Raw genomic sequence first — 13,546 nt, forward strand, 5'->3', positions numbered from 1 at the left:
TCAATTTTGTTCCATTGGTCTATGGGTCTATTTTTGTGCCAGTACCATGTTGTTTTTATGACTATAGCTCTGTAATACAGCTTAAAATCTAGTATAGTAATCCCCCTGGCATTGCTCTTAGTGCTCAGGGTTTTTTGGATATCCAAGGTCTTTTCTGCTACCACATGAATCTTAAGATAATTTTTTTCATTCTGTGAAAAATGTCATGGGGATTTTGATTGGCATTACATTGAATCTATAAATGACTTTTAGTAGGGTGGTCATTTTCACAATATTAATTCTTCCAATCCATGAGCATGGGAGGTCCTTCCATCTTCTGATGTCTTCCTCAATTTCTTTCTAGAATTTTTTTTTTCAGTTATTGTGAAGGGGAGTGTTTCCATGTGCCCTATATAGAAATGCTGTAGCCTTTGTAGGTTAATTTTTTAACCTGCCACTTACTGAACTTGTTAATAATTTCTAGGAGTTTTCTGGTAGAATTTTTGGCATCTCTTAGATATCATATCATCTGCAAAAAGGCATAATTTGATGTCTTCTTTTCCAGTTATTACTCCTTTAATTTCATGCTCTTGTCTTATTGCTCTTGCAAGAGTTTCAAGCACTATGTTAAAGAGAAGTGGAGATAGTGGACAGCCTTGTCTGGTTCCTGATTTCAATGGGAATGCTTCCAGTTTTTCTCCATTTAGAATGCTGTTGGCTGTGGGTTTGTTATATATGACTTGAATTATGTTGAGGTTTGTTCCCTCCAGCACAATTCTCTCAAGGACTTTGAACATAAATGCATGTTGAATTTTGTCAAAGGCCTTCCCTGCATCTATTGAGATGACCATGTGGTTCTTGTCTTTGGGCCCATTTATATGATTTTGATGTTTACTGACTTATGTATATTGCACCACCCTGCATCTCTGGGATAAAGCTGACTTGATCATGGTGGATGATCTTTTTGATGTGTCTATATGCAATTTGCAAGTATCTTGTTGAGTATTTTTGCATCTATGTTCATTAGGGATATGGGTCTATAGTTTTCTGTTTTGGTTGTATCTTTACCAGGCTTTGGTATGAGAGTGATGCTGGCTTCACTAAAGGAATTTGGAAGTTCACCCTCATTTCTATCTTTTTGAAAAATTAAGTAGTATTGGATATAGATCTTCTTTAAATGTCTGATACAATTCTGCTGAAAATCCATCTGGTCCTGGGCTTTTTTTGTCGGGAGGTTTTCTATTACCATTTCAATTTCTTGTGTTATGGGTCTGTTTAAGATGTTAATCTCTTCTTGATTTAGTTTTGGTGGTTCCCATGCCTTTACATATCCATCCATTTCTTTAGGTTTTCAAATTTAGTAGCATATAGGTTTTTAAAGTATTCCCTTATAATATTCTGTATCTTTCTGGTGTCTGTTGTGATGTTTCCCCTTTCATCTCTGATTTTGTTGATTTGGAGGTGCTGTTTCTTTCTTTTGGTTACCTCAGCCACATGTCTGTCAATCTTGTTTATCTTTTCAAAGAACCAGCTCTTGGAGTTGTTGATTCTTTGTATTGTTTTCTTTCTTTCAATTTCATTAATTTCTGTCCTGATTTTTTTTATTTCTCCTTGTCTGCTGGATTTGGGTTTTATTTGCTGTTGCTTTTCAATTGTGTTAAGTTGCAATGTTAAGTCATTTATTTGCGATCTTTCCGATTTTTGATGAGGGCACTTAAAGCCATAAACTTCCCTCTAAAGACCACTTTCAGCATGTCCCAGAGGTTTTGTTGTGTTGTACTGTCCTTTTCATTTAGTTCCAAAAATACTTTTATTTCTTTCTTAATTTCTCTTTTGACCCATTCATCATTCAGGAGTGTGTTGTTTAATCTCCATGTGTTCATGTGGTGATTAGGGCTTCTTCGGGTGTTGATTGTAAGCTTTACTGCATTGTGGTCTGATAGAACACATGGAATTATTTCAATCTTTTTGTATTTGTTGAGGTTTGCTTTGTGCCCCAGTGTATGGTTGATTTTGGAGCAGGTCCCATGGGGTGCTGAGTAGAAAGTATGTCCTTTGGTGCTTGGGTGGAATACTTGGTAGATGTCTCTTAAGTCCATTTGATATATGGTATTGTTTAATTCAGATGTCTCTCTGTTAACTCTCTGCCCTATTGACCTATCCAATGGAGTCAGTGGGGTATTAAAGACCCCTACTATTAATGAGTTGGGATTAATCTGGGTCTTAAAGTCCTGTAGTATTGTTTTTATGAAGTTGGGTACACCAGAGTTTGGTGAATACATGGTTATGATTGTAATACCTTCTTGATTGATTGTTCCTTTGATCAGAATGAAATAGCCCTCTTTGTCTTTTCTGGTTAGTTTCAGTTTAAAGTCTATTTTGTCAGATATTAGAATTGCTACACTTGCTTTTTTCTTAGTACCATTTGCTTGGTATATAGTTTTCCATCCTTTCACTTTAATATAGTGTCTGTCCTTGAAAGTGAGATGGGTTTCTTGCAGACAACAAAAAGATGGTTTTTTTTTTCTTAACCCATTCATCTAGTCTGTATCTTTTGCCTGAGGAGTTCAATCCATTAATATTTAAAGTTATTAATGAAAGACGGGTATTGAATCCTGTCATTTTTATTTCTATTTACATTTTTTGATGTAGTTGTACTTTTCCACAGTTATACCTTCATTGAATTTCTTTCTGCAACCCCTTGGGTGTAGTCATTCTTTTCTTCAGCTCTTTGTATTGCTTCCAAAACTCTCTGAAGGGCAGGTTTTGTGGACACGAATTCCTTCAGCCTATTTATGTCATGGAAGATTTTTCTTTCCCCTTCAACTATAATAGACATTTTGGCTGGGTATAGTAATCTGCATTGGCATCTCTGGTCATTTAAAACTGGGAATACTTTGGTCCAGGCTCTTCTGGCTTTCATAGTTTGCACTGAAAAGTCACCCGTAATCCTAATGGGTTTTCCTTATATGTGACTTATTGTTTCTCTTTTGAAGCTTTCAGAATTGTCTCTTTGTTTTGTATGTGTAGTGTTTTTACTACGATGTGCCGTGGAGAGTTTCTTTTCTGGGCCTGTTTGTTTGGTGTTCTATATGCTTCTTGTATTTGTATGGGCATGTCCTTCTTTAATTTTGGGAAATTTTCTTCCACGATTCTGTTGAATATCTGGTCCATGCCATTATCTTGTGATTCTTCTCCTTCCTGTGTGCCTGTGATTCATAAATTTGGTCTTTTTATGGTGTCACACAATTCCTGCATATTCCATTCTTGTGATTTCTTAAATTTGTCATAATCTTTGCTTGAGTGGTCTAGTTCATCCACTTTATCTTCCAGTCCTGATACTCTGTTTTCCATTTTGTTCATCCTATTGGTGAGGCTTTCTCCTGTCATTTCTAATTGGCTTACTGAGTGTTTTGCTTCCTTCGTCATTTCAGCCGGAGTATTGTTCAATATTTCTAACTCTTTTATGACTTCATTCAGAAGTTTATCTCTATCTTCCTTCAGTTCTTTGATTTCTTTGTGTGTTCTTTAAATTCACTGAATTCTTTTATCATGTTTATAATTGTTCTCTTGAGTTCCATGTCCTGCATTATCTCTATGGGGTTCTCATTGTACCTAGAGGACTATTGGTATTTGGTGGGGATATGTTATTTTGGTTTTTCATGTTCTTATTTTTTCCCTGTGATTTTGACATGTGAATTTCTTTTGTAGTTTCTGATTCTTGTGTGATTCTCGGGCCTTCAAGTTTAGTTCTGCTTCTTTTTGTGAACTTTATGTGTCTTTGTGGTTTACTTTTTGGGCATGAAAGGCTGGTTCCTCTAAGCTTCCCGTTCTCTGTTTTGATTTTATGTTGGAGTGGCCAGATTGCCTATGTCTTCAGGAGTTCCCACAGAGGCCCAAGTCAGATGAGGATCAGATGCTCTCAGGCTTTCTCCTAAGTTCTGGATCCCTCCAGGTTAGATTTTGGCCTCAGGAATTTGGGGCTGGACTGGCCTGGGATCTGGGCCCAGGAAAGATGCTGGTTAGGAGAGCTGGTGGCTGTGCACCCAGAGATGCAAAGTAAGATGAGAGTGGGAAGTGGCCACAAGGTCTCCTGGGCACTGCACTGTGGAGCTGGGTTGGTCTGGATGCAAAGGACCAGGAATAGGAAAGTTCAGCCCCAACATCCAGGAAAGAGGCTGGTGGGTTTTGCAGACCCAGGGAGGCACAGGGAAGTGAGGGCAGGGCCAGGCCCACAGTGCCCCTGAGGACCAGAGAAGGAACTGAGTTGCTCTGGATGCACAGGATCATGAAGCAGTGGTGGCTCCCCAGGTTTCTGGGGTGCCAAGAGAAGGAATGGAAGAGGACCCAGGCTAGGAGGAGAGACTGGACTGGGGAGATGGGAGGGTGAATGAGGCTGGGGGAGTTAAGGCACGGAAGGCCCAATCGACTTACCCCAGGGAGAGTGAAGCCTGTGGGTAGGAGATAGGCCTGTGGGTCCTGCAAGCCCAGGGAAGCAGAGGGAGGTGAGGGCGGGGCCAGTCCCAGAAGCCTCATTTATCTATTTTGTTGTATATGGTCATCTTATTTTCATGTATGTAAGGACACCATTTGTATACAATACCTGCTGAGGCCAAGGGAGGGCATTAGATCCCCTGGAACTAGCTAAAGAAGGTTGGTAATCACTATGTGGGTGCTGGGAAATGAACATAGGTCCTCTGTAAGAGCACCCAGTACTCTCAACCACTGAGCCATTTCTCTGATCTCCAAAATGTATGTTATAATTGTCACTGACATTACATACAGTAGACCGAATAAAGGGCCACTGTGATACCATGGTCCTAATTTTGGGATGTGTGAATGTTTCTGTATGTGGATAAAATGACTCTTAGGACATTGAGATGGTAGGATGGACTGGCATTTTCTCTGTGGGCTATAAATGTGATCAGAAGTGTCCTTCTGAGAGGAGAGCAGAAGAGATTTGGGTACACAAAAAGAAAAATTGATGTGATGCAAGGTGTCTGTTGTGAGAAATGAACTTGCAAAAGTGCAGAAAAGCAAGAACATGATGTTCCCCCCAAGTCCAGGGGAAAATATGCTTGCCTCAGACTGCACTGTGTTTTAGCATTTTTGGCTAATTTTAAAATTGTGGCTCTAGACCTATAAGAACATAAATGTGTAGTTTCCTAATTTTTTAACCTTCTCGGATATTTAATAACTTTTTTGTGGTAATTTGCTGCAGCAACAATGAGAGGCTGATACAACATACAAAGAAGGCATTCTGGAGTGTGGGCTTGCAAAAGATAAAGCACACAGGATTGTCACTGTAGAATTTTTCTTAATAGAGAAGAGATTAAGTCCTCAAGATGTTTATGAAGGTAAGATGGAAGCTGTCATGTTTTAGATACTTTTGTGTTGCCTTTGGGGATGAATTCCTGCATCTTCTGTGTTCCCCAGTGTCCTAAAACCATGCTGACTCTGTTGGAATTTTGTAATTGACACTACAACCCAAACATTTTAAACACAACCCATCTCTGAACTATAGCCAGGCTTATAAAAATAACTGGTGTATTCAATGCATTTCAATGTCAAAAAGTAAAAATAAATGTTAGAGTCTTCCCATTCATGTTCCATTTTTAAATCCCTGAATATTTATAATTCTTTTTAAAACTTTTTTTAAAATGTGGAATCAATCAGAAAAACAGAATTTGTAGATATAGCATGTATTAAGTTACAATGAGGTTAAGTGAGTACTGTTTCCATCCTAGCTGTGGGTCTTCTAAAGTCCCAAGTTCAAATATTCCTAAATCTTCAGAAGCAAAAGTTATGTGGGGGAAAAGTAACAGCCAAAAAGGGTAGATTTGAGATAGGGAATTATTGTACTGAGGAAATTAGAATCCATTAACCCTTTTGGAAAAGTTAAACCTTATCTGTATGTATCAATTCATAACAGCTAGAGGTGGTAGATAAATACAAGGAAAGTGTGTTGTATACCCACAGCAGGGCATTTACACATATGAATCCACAGTGCTGTGAGAGCACTCACAAGACCTGTACAAGTCCAAGTTAGACAAAAATCGCAACTTGGATGGAGAAAGTGGGTAAGAAACCTCAGCGGTAGCTGAGGACTATTGGCAATTGATCCTGCTGGGAGAGGGAGAGTCAGCTTTCTTTAAGGGTATGACACTGAGTTTGCTGATCAAGCTCCAAGAGATGGACACATATCCAGGAGTGTTGGGGGAACATGAATTGGACTCCATAGATCTTTAAAACATAACATCAATAATAAGGGGAGACAAAGTCAGGAAGGTAGAGATGGGGGAATAGGTCTGAATATGATCAAAACACACTGTATGAATTCTTAATGAATCAATAAAAATATTAAAAATAAAAGAATCCTATGTTACCACCATTACACTAGACCTAAACAAAACTGTGGTTCTGCCTATGTTGTGACTTTTATAGCAGCAGAAAATAACCATAAAGTAATGCTAGCACAAAAATTTGTGAAGGAAACTTTATTCAGCCTGTTTCTTACATGGAGAATAGGCAGGGAAGATGGGGATAGAGGTGCTAGAAGAGTACCTTCTTTGGAGAGGTGAACCTGCTCTCCTCTGAGGTCCACTTGGTGATGAACATTGTGCATTCAGTGTAGATCCAAAGTGTAAAATCCACATGCTTGGATTTTAGTGTTTCAGGTAGAGTGTGGCTAAGAACACATAGAAAACTTCAGCTAGTTCTAGGCACAAGCAGTTCCCCCACAGCATGATCAGGTGCTCTTCAGTTTCCAGGGGACAGGGAGAGGCAATCTACCAAATCTTAGAGATACCTTGACTCAACTGTTCTTGGGCCGCCTCTGAGCCTTTGTATCCAGTTACGGTTAATGAAGCAGACCATTCAAGTCCTCAGGACATTTTCCCATTATATTAACGCTTTTCACAGACACCTCTAAAATAAAGGGATACCGTTTTATTTCCACTCAGTATGGCCAAAGGGTCACACTGTAAACTCAACTAAGTTACACAAAACTTTATTACTTATTTCTAATTATATCAACTTGAAGTGTAGGAGATTCAAAAGAGAAGGAAATGTAATGTGTGACAGATTGTTGTGTAACTAAAGCACACACTGTCAATCTGTGAATAGACCTACTCACCTACCTATATTTTATCTATTTAGTAATATGTTTTTGAAATTTGCCAAGTTACATAAAAACTCAGTGGACAGGGCTGAATAGACATGATGTATGGTTCAGCAGTTAGGAGCACTGGTTGCTTCTGCAGAGGGCCTGAGTTTGGTTCCCAGGACCAACACAGCAGCTAACTACCTACAGTAACACCAGTTCCAGGGGAACTGATGACCTGTTCTGACCTCTGTGGGCACTACATGATATGGGTGCATTTTCATCCATGCAGTCAAAACACTTATATGTATAAAAGTACAAATTTAAGCTCAGTACATGACTTTAATCCCAGCACTTGGAAGGCAGATGCAGGCAGATCTCTCTGAGATTGAATCCAGCTGATCTAATTAGTGATTTCTATATGAGTTGGGGCTACAGAGCAGTCCTCTCACAAAGACAAAATAAATAAATAAATAATGAAATTTTACAAAAACTCAGTGGAAAAATTTCACTTCGTGAGTCTTCTGTAAATTTATTTCTTGGTGATTTTTATTTTTCCCAATAAAAATACATTCTGTATTTATTGATACAAGTCAGAACATACCTCACATATCCTGATGCCAATTTAGCATCTATTCTAGAATACCTAACAGATATTTCAAATCTAATATGCTGAGGCAGTTAAACTCCAGAGAAAACCCTCAAATAATTAATAACTTGGTATATTTATGTATCTGATGACTCTTTAACATTGATTCTGGGTTTAACTTTTGACTTACCCTAACAAATACAGCAGAATAAAAGGTCTAGTAATTGCTATTATTCCTCTTCTGGTGTTCCTAATGCATCACTGAGGTGTTATAACCCAGAAGCAGGGATTATTTTCTCTTGGCTAAATGGAAAAAAATCCAATAGTAACTATATGTTGTATAGCTACTATATGAATAAGAACTACATTATTTTATGTTTACTTAAAAATACATACATAATATATAGAAGTGTGTTTATGTATAGCTGAAAGCTTTCTAACAAAATCCCAGTGCCAAAGGAAACTTCCCTTTGAGTAATTGGTCAGAGGAATTGAAGAGACTAAAAAATAATGTATGCTCTTTTACCAGTTCTTGGTTCTTGGGTGCCTTCCAGAATTTGAATATAAGATCATATGTCTGAAGGCCTCACATACTTCAAACACAGGACTTGGAGGAATTGAGCTGGAACTGACCTGAAAGTCTCCTCCCTGAAGACTAGCTCTTATATTAGCAGAGGGTGCTTTGTAACCTCCCAAAAGAGAAAATGAATCAATGATAATCATTGGATATTTTTTTCTGATAAAATATATTAGTATTAACACTGTGGTAAATGCCTTGTATGAGTGATTGGACAACATTAATGTTACCAATTATTTAAAGTGACCATGGTGGTAATCTTTTCTAGCCACAAAACAATGACAGTTCTGGCTGAACTCTGTCCTTATTCTGTATCCTTTTTGTGTAAACTCCCTTACTTAAACCAATTCTATGTTTTAGACTTTTTGCTACAGCACTGTGATAAGTATTATTGAAAAATAGCTCTGTTATTGGGGCTTCTTTTTATCTTTCTCTATACAAAGCTAGTTTCACTCATACAGTAGAGGACAACTCATAAGTTGTCCATAGCTATGAGAACCAGGTAGAGGCAATCAGTTAGTCACCCCCTGCAATTATGTTACAGAATATGACTCCTCCTTAACAGACTGGAGTCTTCTACTGATCTTGAAAGTAAGCTGCCATGTTGTGGGGGGAATGATCTTGGAGAAAGTTATGTGGTAAAATCCACGGAGTATGCCTAGAAACAAAGAGCAATGTCCATCTATTCATCAGCCAAAACGAAAATTACAGTCCAACAGACATAGTATTTGGATTTTGCTAAGCAGCACAGAAGCTTAGAAGTAGATCATGATATTATTATGGAATAGAAAACATTAAAGGAAAATCCCTAAATAGAATACAACTTGCTTACCTGCCAAAAAGTCTACACATGTGATCTAATTTGCAGATGCTTCCAACAATGGAAGTTCTTCAGTATGCCTGCATAGCACTTTCCTGTTCAGAGTGATAATTATGACAGTGTTTTAAATGGATCATTATGCCCATATAGTGTAGGAAGTATGAAGTCATGTGAAAACACATTGAAATTCTTACTGATATTTTCTTCTTTATCTTTTACAAATATTAAAGGTACATAGGATAGTTTAGAAGAGAAGAAAAGAAAATATTGCCCACTTCAGGGCTCCAGAACTAGAAGGTTTCTAAAATGGAGAGCAAAGGATTTGATTGACTAATTCCCTGGGGCATTCCATAAAAAATCAAATGGCTACAGGATTTAGCTGCTTGCTTTCTTTCCTGTAATAAGTGGCCTGCACTCCTGTTAACAGTAGCACTTTGAACTGTTTCAGAGCAATTTAGTAGTTATTAGCTCTCTCCTCAAGATAAGGCATCTAAGTATTATAATCTAGAAAGGTTACACAAACTGAGAAGGTCACAGAGCAAATGGATGATGTGCAATGACTAGAAAGGAATTGTTTTTCTCTCACTTTCTCTCTTTCTCTCTCATTCTCTCTCTCTCTCTCATGATTTTATATGATGTGTGACAGGAACATATACCTTCAGTAGCAAGAAATCTACTTATTTTCTATTACACACAAAATCTGCTGAAAAACACTTCAATGCGTGTAAAAAATATTTCAAGAGATTCACTAAATTAAAACTGCAACAACTGCTCTTAACTGCACAAACAGCGGTTCAAGAAGTATTCCAGAAGGACAGACAATATTACAAAGAGACGCTCAAGAGTAATATGTGAGAAGAGGTGAGCCAGCAAAGAAATGCAGTTGAAGATTGTTAGAAAAAAGGAGGAAGGAGGGGACGGAAGAGGGAGGCCAAGAAAGAGGAAAGCAGGGAAAAGCACAGTAAACTTATACAAAAGAACCTGCGGCGAGGCTAGAAAACCCAAGTAACAGCAAACCTCCGAAACGGTGAGGTTGGATTTGTCCAAATTCCTGCAATAAGGACTATTTTTCATTCGTATTTTTGGCCATTTGATACTGTTTATATATATAGTACAGAAAATCACTGTGATATTGTTCAACAAACATTGCTGGAAAATGCAGCTCTCTATGGCCTGTTCTTCATAGAAGTGGAAGAGATGTTTCCACAGTCCTGTTCAAATTAGTCAACAGTGTATAAAATATTTTTGAATTGCATATATTATGTAGCGTATTTCTAAACTTTTTGAGCTAACATACAAAACACTGAGTTTCAATGTGGCATTTTCATACTTCGATTGATCCTCTTCTTGCTTCTCCCGTCCCCACCCTCGTACAGTCTTGTACCCCCAGCATTCCCTTCCCATTTCGATGCTGTGTTTGTTCTATCGCTCTCTGCACCCGCATGTCTTCAAATCCCTTTCTCCTCTCATGGAAACTATGTGGTTCATGACCTACACTTACAGTCATTCCCATATAACTACACCTATATAAAAAGTTAGAAGCCATATTATTAGAAGCCATATTTCTCTCATATTATGCATATGAGAGAAAACGTGGTATCTGTCTTTCTAAGTCTGGGGTTCCTCATTTAACATATTTTCTAGTTCTATCTGCTTACCTATACATTTGTTATATGAAGAGGTTTTTTTTCAAACTGAAAATATTGTCAATAAGAAGATGTTCTTATATTTATGATGATATATTCTGCATAGTTATTTATATAATTTGGTCTATGTTACAGAGATTAGTACCATAAATATTGATATACACAGAACAGATAACATAGGCAGACTGATTTTGTTTACTTCACAAAATTTAGAAAACAACAGTAAAACAGTTCAATAATCCTGTATGTATGATCAGTATTTCTAATTTATATTTATTCTAAAAATATTCCTTTTAGCTTCCATAAAGATTTGAGTTAGAATATACACCACTGCCTATTTTAAATAAAATTGGCATTAATATGGATTTAATTAATAAATATACAAACACATTTTTCATGTACACACCTTAATGCGATGGGCAGTTTTATGTGTCAAATTTTCTAAACTATAATCAATTTTAATTCAAGAACTAATCTAACTGTTGCTATGACAGAGTATTGAAGTGACTTTAGGCCATCACATCATATGTTTGATATACCCAAAGGTAGCATATTCTCAGTGAAACTGCAATATCAGATTGAACTACCTTGGTAAGAGGAAGCTATGCAAAGGTTTAGGATGACTGATGATAAGAGTGTGTTTGTCATATTAGATTGGATTGTTAAGCCCAAGTGGATCTAGAGGACAAACCTTTCACTATGACTAGAGGAAGTTTCAGCAGTAAGCCCAGCATCATTGAAGGATTATGTGGTGCACACATTTAATAGGTCAGAAATCACAGTGAATTCTAACTATGAAACTGAGATCCCTAAACGTAATGGAGTAATGTGATCCTGTGGTGGTAAAAGTCAAGTGGCAAGACATAATTACCAAAGTTAGTTGGTTGTAGTGACTGTAATGGGCATGCAATCCACAGCAGTACCCAGAATAGTCTGTCTCACAGAAAATGCAACATTGACTAATAGCCATAAAACCCATGAAACTCTAATAATTTTTAATTTAAAAAGCCAAATATATTTTAAAAGATCATGATTACAATAAGCTAATAGTGCCATGGAGAAACATCAACATAAAATTGATGATAAAAATGCACATTTGAAAAGTTTAAGAGTTAGAAAGAGCTCCCTCTTTCTTTCTCTATTTTTTCTAATGTAAGAGGAAAGGGAAACAATTGCAATTTTTTTTCTCAGGTAAAGGGTTCTGACAGATGTAGTGATGAACACTGGCTTCTTTTCTCATGTATCCATGAATGTCTTTTCTTTCCTTACCTTCAGAGAGGCAGGGAGTTTTCTACCCTGTAGAGGTGATATATCAAGACTACAGTCAAGGCTGAGATGGGTGGGATCCCCCAGTTTGTCCACCAACTGAAATTAGACTTCTTATAGTAGTAACAAGAGTTTCCAAATGCTTGGCTAACTTTGATCTATTATCTGGATAGAGCTCTCTGATGATGTACATTTTGTATAGTTCTCTTGCTTCAGTAGAGCTCCTGGCATCCGTAAAGTTCTTTCTACCATTACCCCAGCTTGTTCTCTTAGGACTTCTTCCCCACTGGGATGTTCTTGCAAAACCTTGTGCTGCAGGATCAACCAGGTATTCTGATTGAATCTGTGCCTCAGAATCTCTTTCAGGGTGTAGTATCTTGCAGTCTCCTCTGCCTGCCCAACCATCTCAGAATGCCACAGTCCTCCCAGGCCCCCTAACACACAGTGGTGCTGAGTGGAGTGTGCAGCATTTATCTGATCCACCTGGAGAAGACATACACAGACCCTTTGTGTGTGTGTGTGTGTATGTGCATGTGTGTGTCTGTGTGTGTATGTGATTCTGCTAAATTCTTATTGGATGTATAAAAGATAAAGATTTCTAGAAAATATGAACAGAAGTCTAATGTGAATTATGAAGATAAAATTTTGTGATATTTGGGGCTGGAGAGATGGCTCAGCAGTTAAGAGCACTGACTACTCTTGCTGAGGACCTGGATTCAATTCACAGCAACCATATGGCAGCTAAGAGCCCTCTACAACTGCAGTTCCAGGGATCCGACACCCTCTCTTGACCTCCACAGTCATTGCAGAACATGGGTGCACTTACACACATGCAGGCACTACACTCATATACATAAAATAAATAAATAAAAAATTTAAAAAGGTTCTGTGATATTGCCAATTGGGAATTGTTAATTCCCAATCTTGACTCAATTTAAAGAATGAAAGGAAACTAGAAACCTTCCAGGAAGAGCTTTACTATGACCTGGATGTGGAGTCAGGCCCATACTTACTTCTCCAGTTACAAATTGCTGCATTTAGTAACTGAAATGTCCATATCAGTTCCCTGACCAGTGGAATAAGGGCTATTGTTTTAGAGCCGAAAGTCTCTGTGCTGACTAACTTCAGTTGTGAATTAGACACACTAGGGTAGAAGGAACCTCAGCTGAGGAATTTCCTCCATTGGATTGGCCTGTGGCCATGCTGTGGGGCATTTTCTCAATTGTTGAGTGATATAGAAGCATTCAGCCCACTGTGGGCATTGCCAGCCACTGGCAGGAAGTCTTGTGTTGTATAAGAAAGCAACATGAATATGGGCCAGAGGAGCAAGCCAGTAAGCAGAGTTCCTCCATGGCCTATGTTTCAGCTACTGCCTCAAGGTTCCTGCCTGAGTTCCTGTCCTAACTTCCCTCAATGATAAACTATGACCTAGGAGAAAAAAGATAAAACAGACTCTTTCCTCTCCAAGTTGGCTTTAGTCAGTGTTTGTATCACAGCAATTCAAAGCAGACTAAGGCAGACTCTCACTAGAATTGCCTTTCACTATAAGCAATGCTACAATTATTAG

The 13,546-nt window shown here is 37.9% G+C and overlaps 2 pseudogenes; both read right to left on the reverse strand.

The window, feature by feature from the left end:
• The window catches only part of LOC103741102, a 16,729-nt pseudogene extending 6,218 nt beyond the window's left edge, over positions 1-10,511 (reverse strand).
• A 1,473-nt stretch (positions 10,512-11,984) lies between these two features.
• Positions 11,985-12,384, reverse strand: LOC103741103 (annotated as a pseudogene).
• Positions 12,385-13,546: the final 1,162 nt, after the last annotated feature.

The sequence above is a fragment of the Nannospalax galili genome, unplaced genomic scaffold (assembly GCF_000622305.1).
Source record: "Nannospalax galili isolate Female #2095 unplaced genomic scaffold, S.galili_v1.0 scaffold581, whole genome shotgun sequence".
NCBI lineage: Eukaryota > Metazoa > Chordata > Mammalia > Rodentia > Spalacidae > Nannospalax > Nannospalax galili.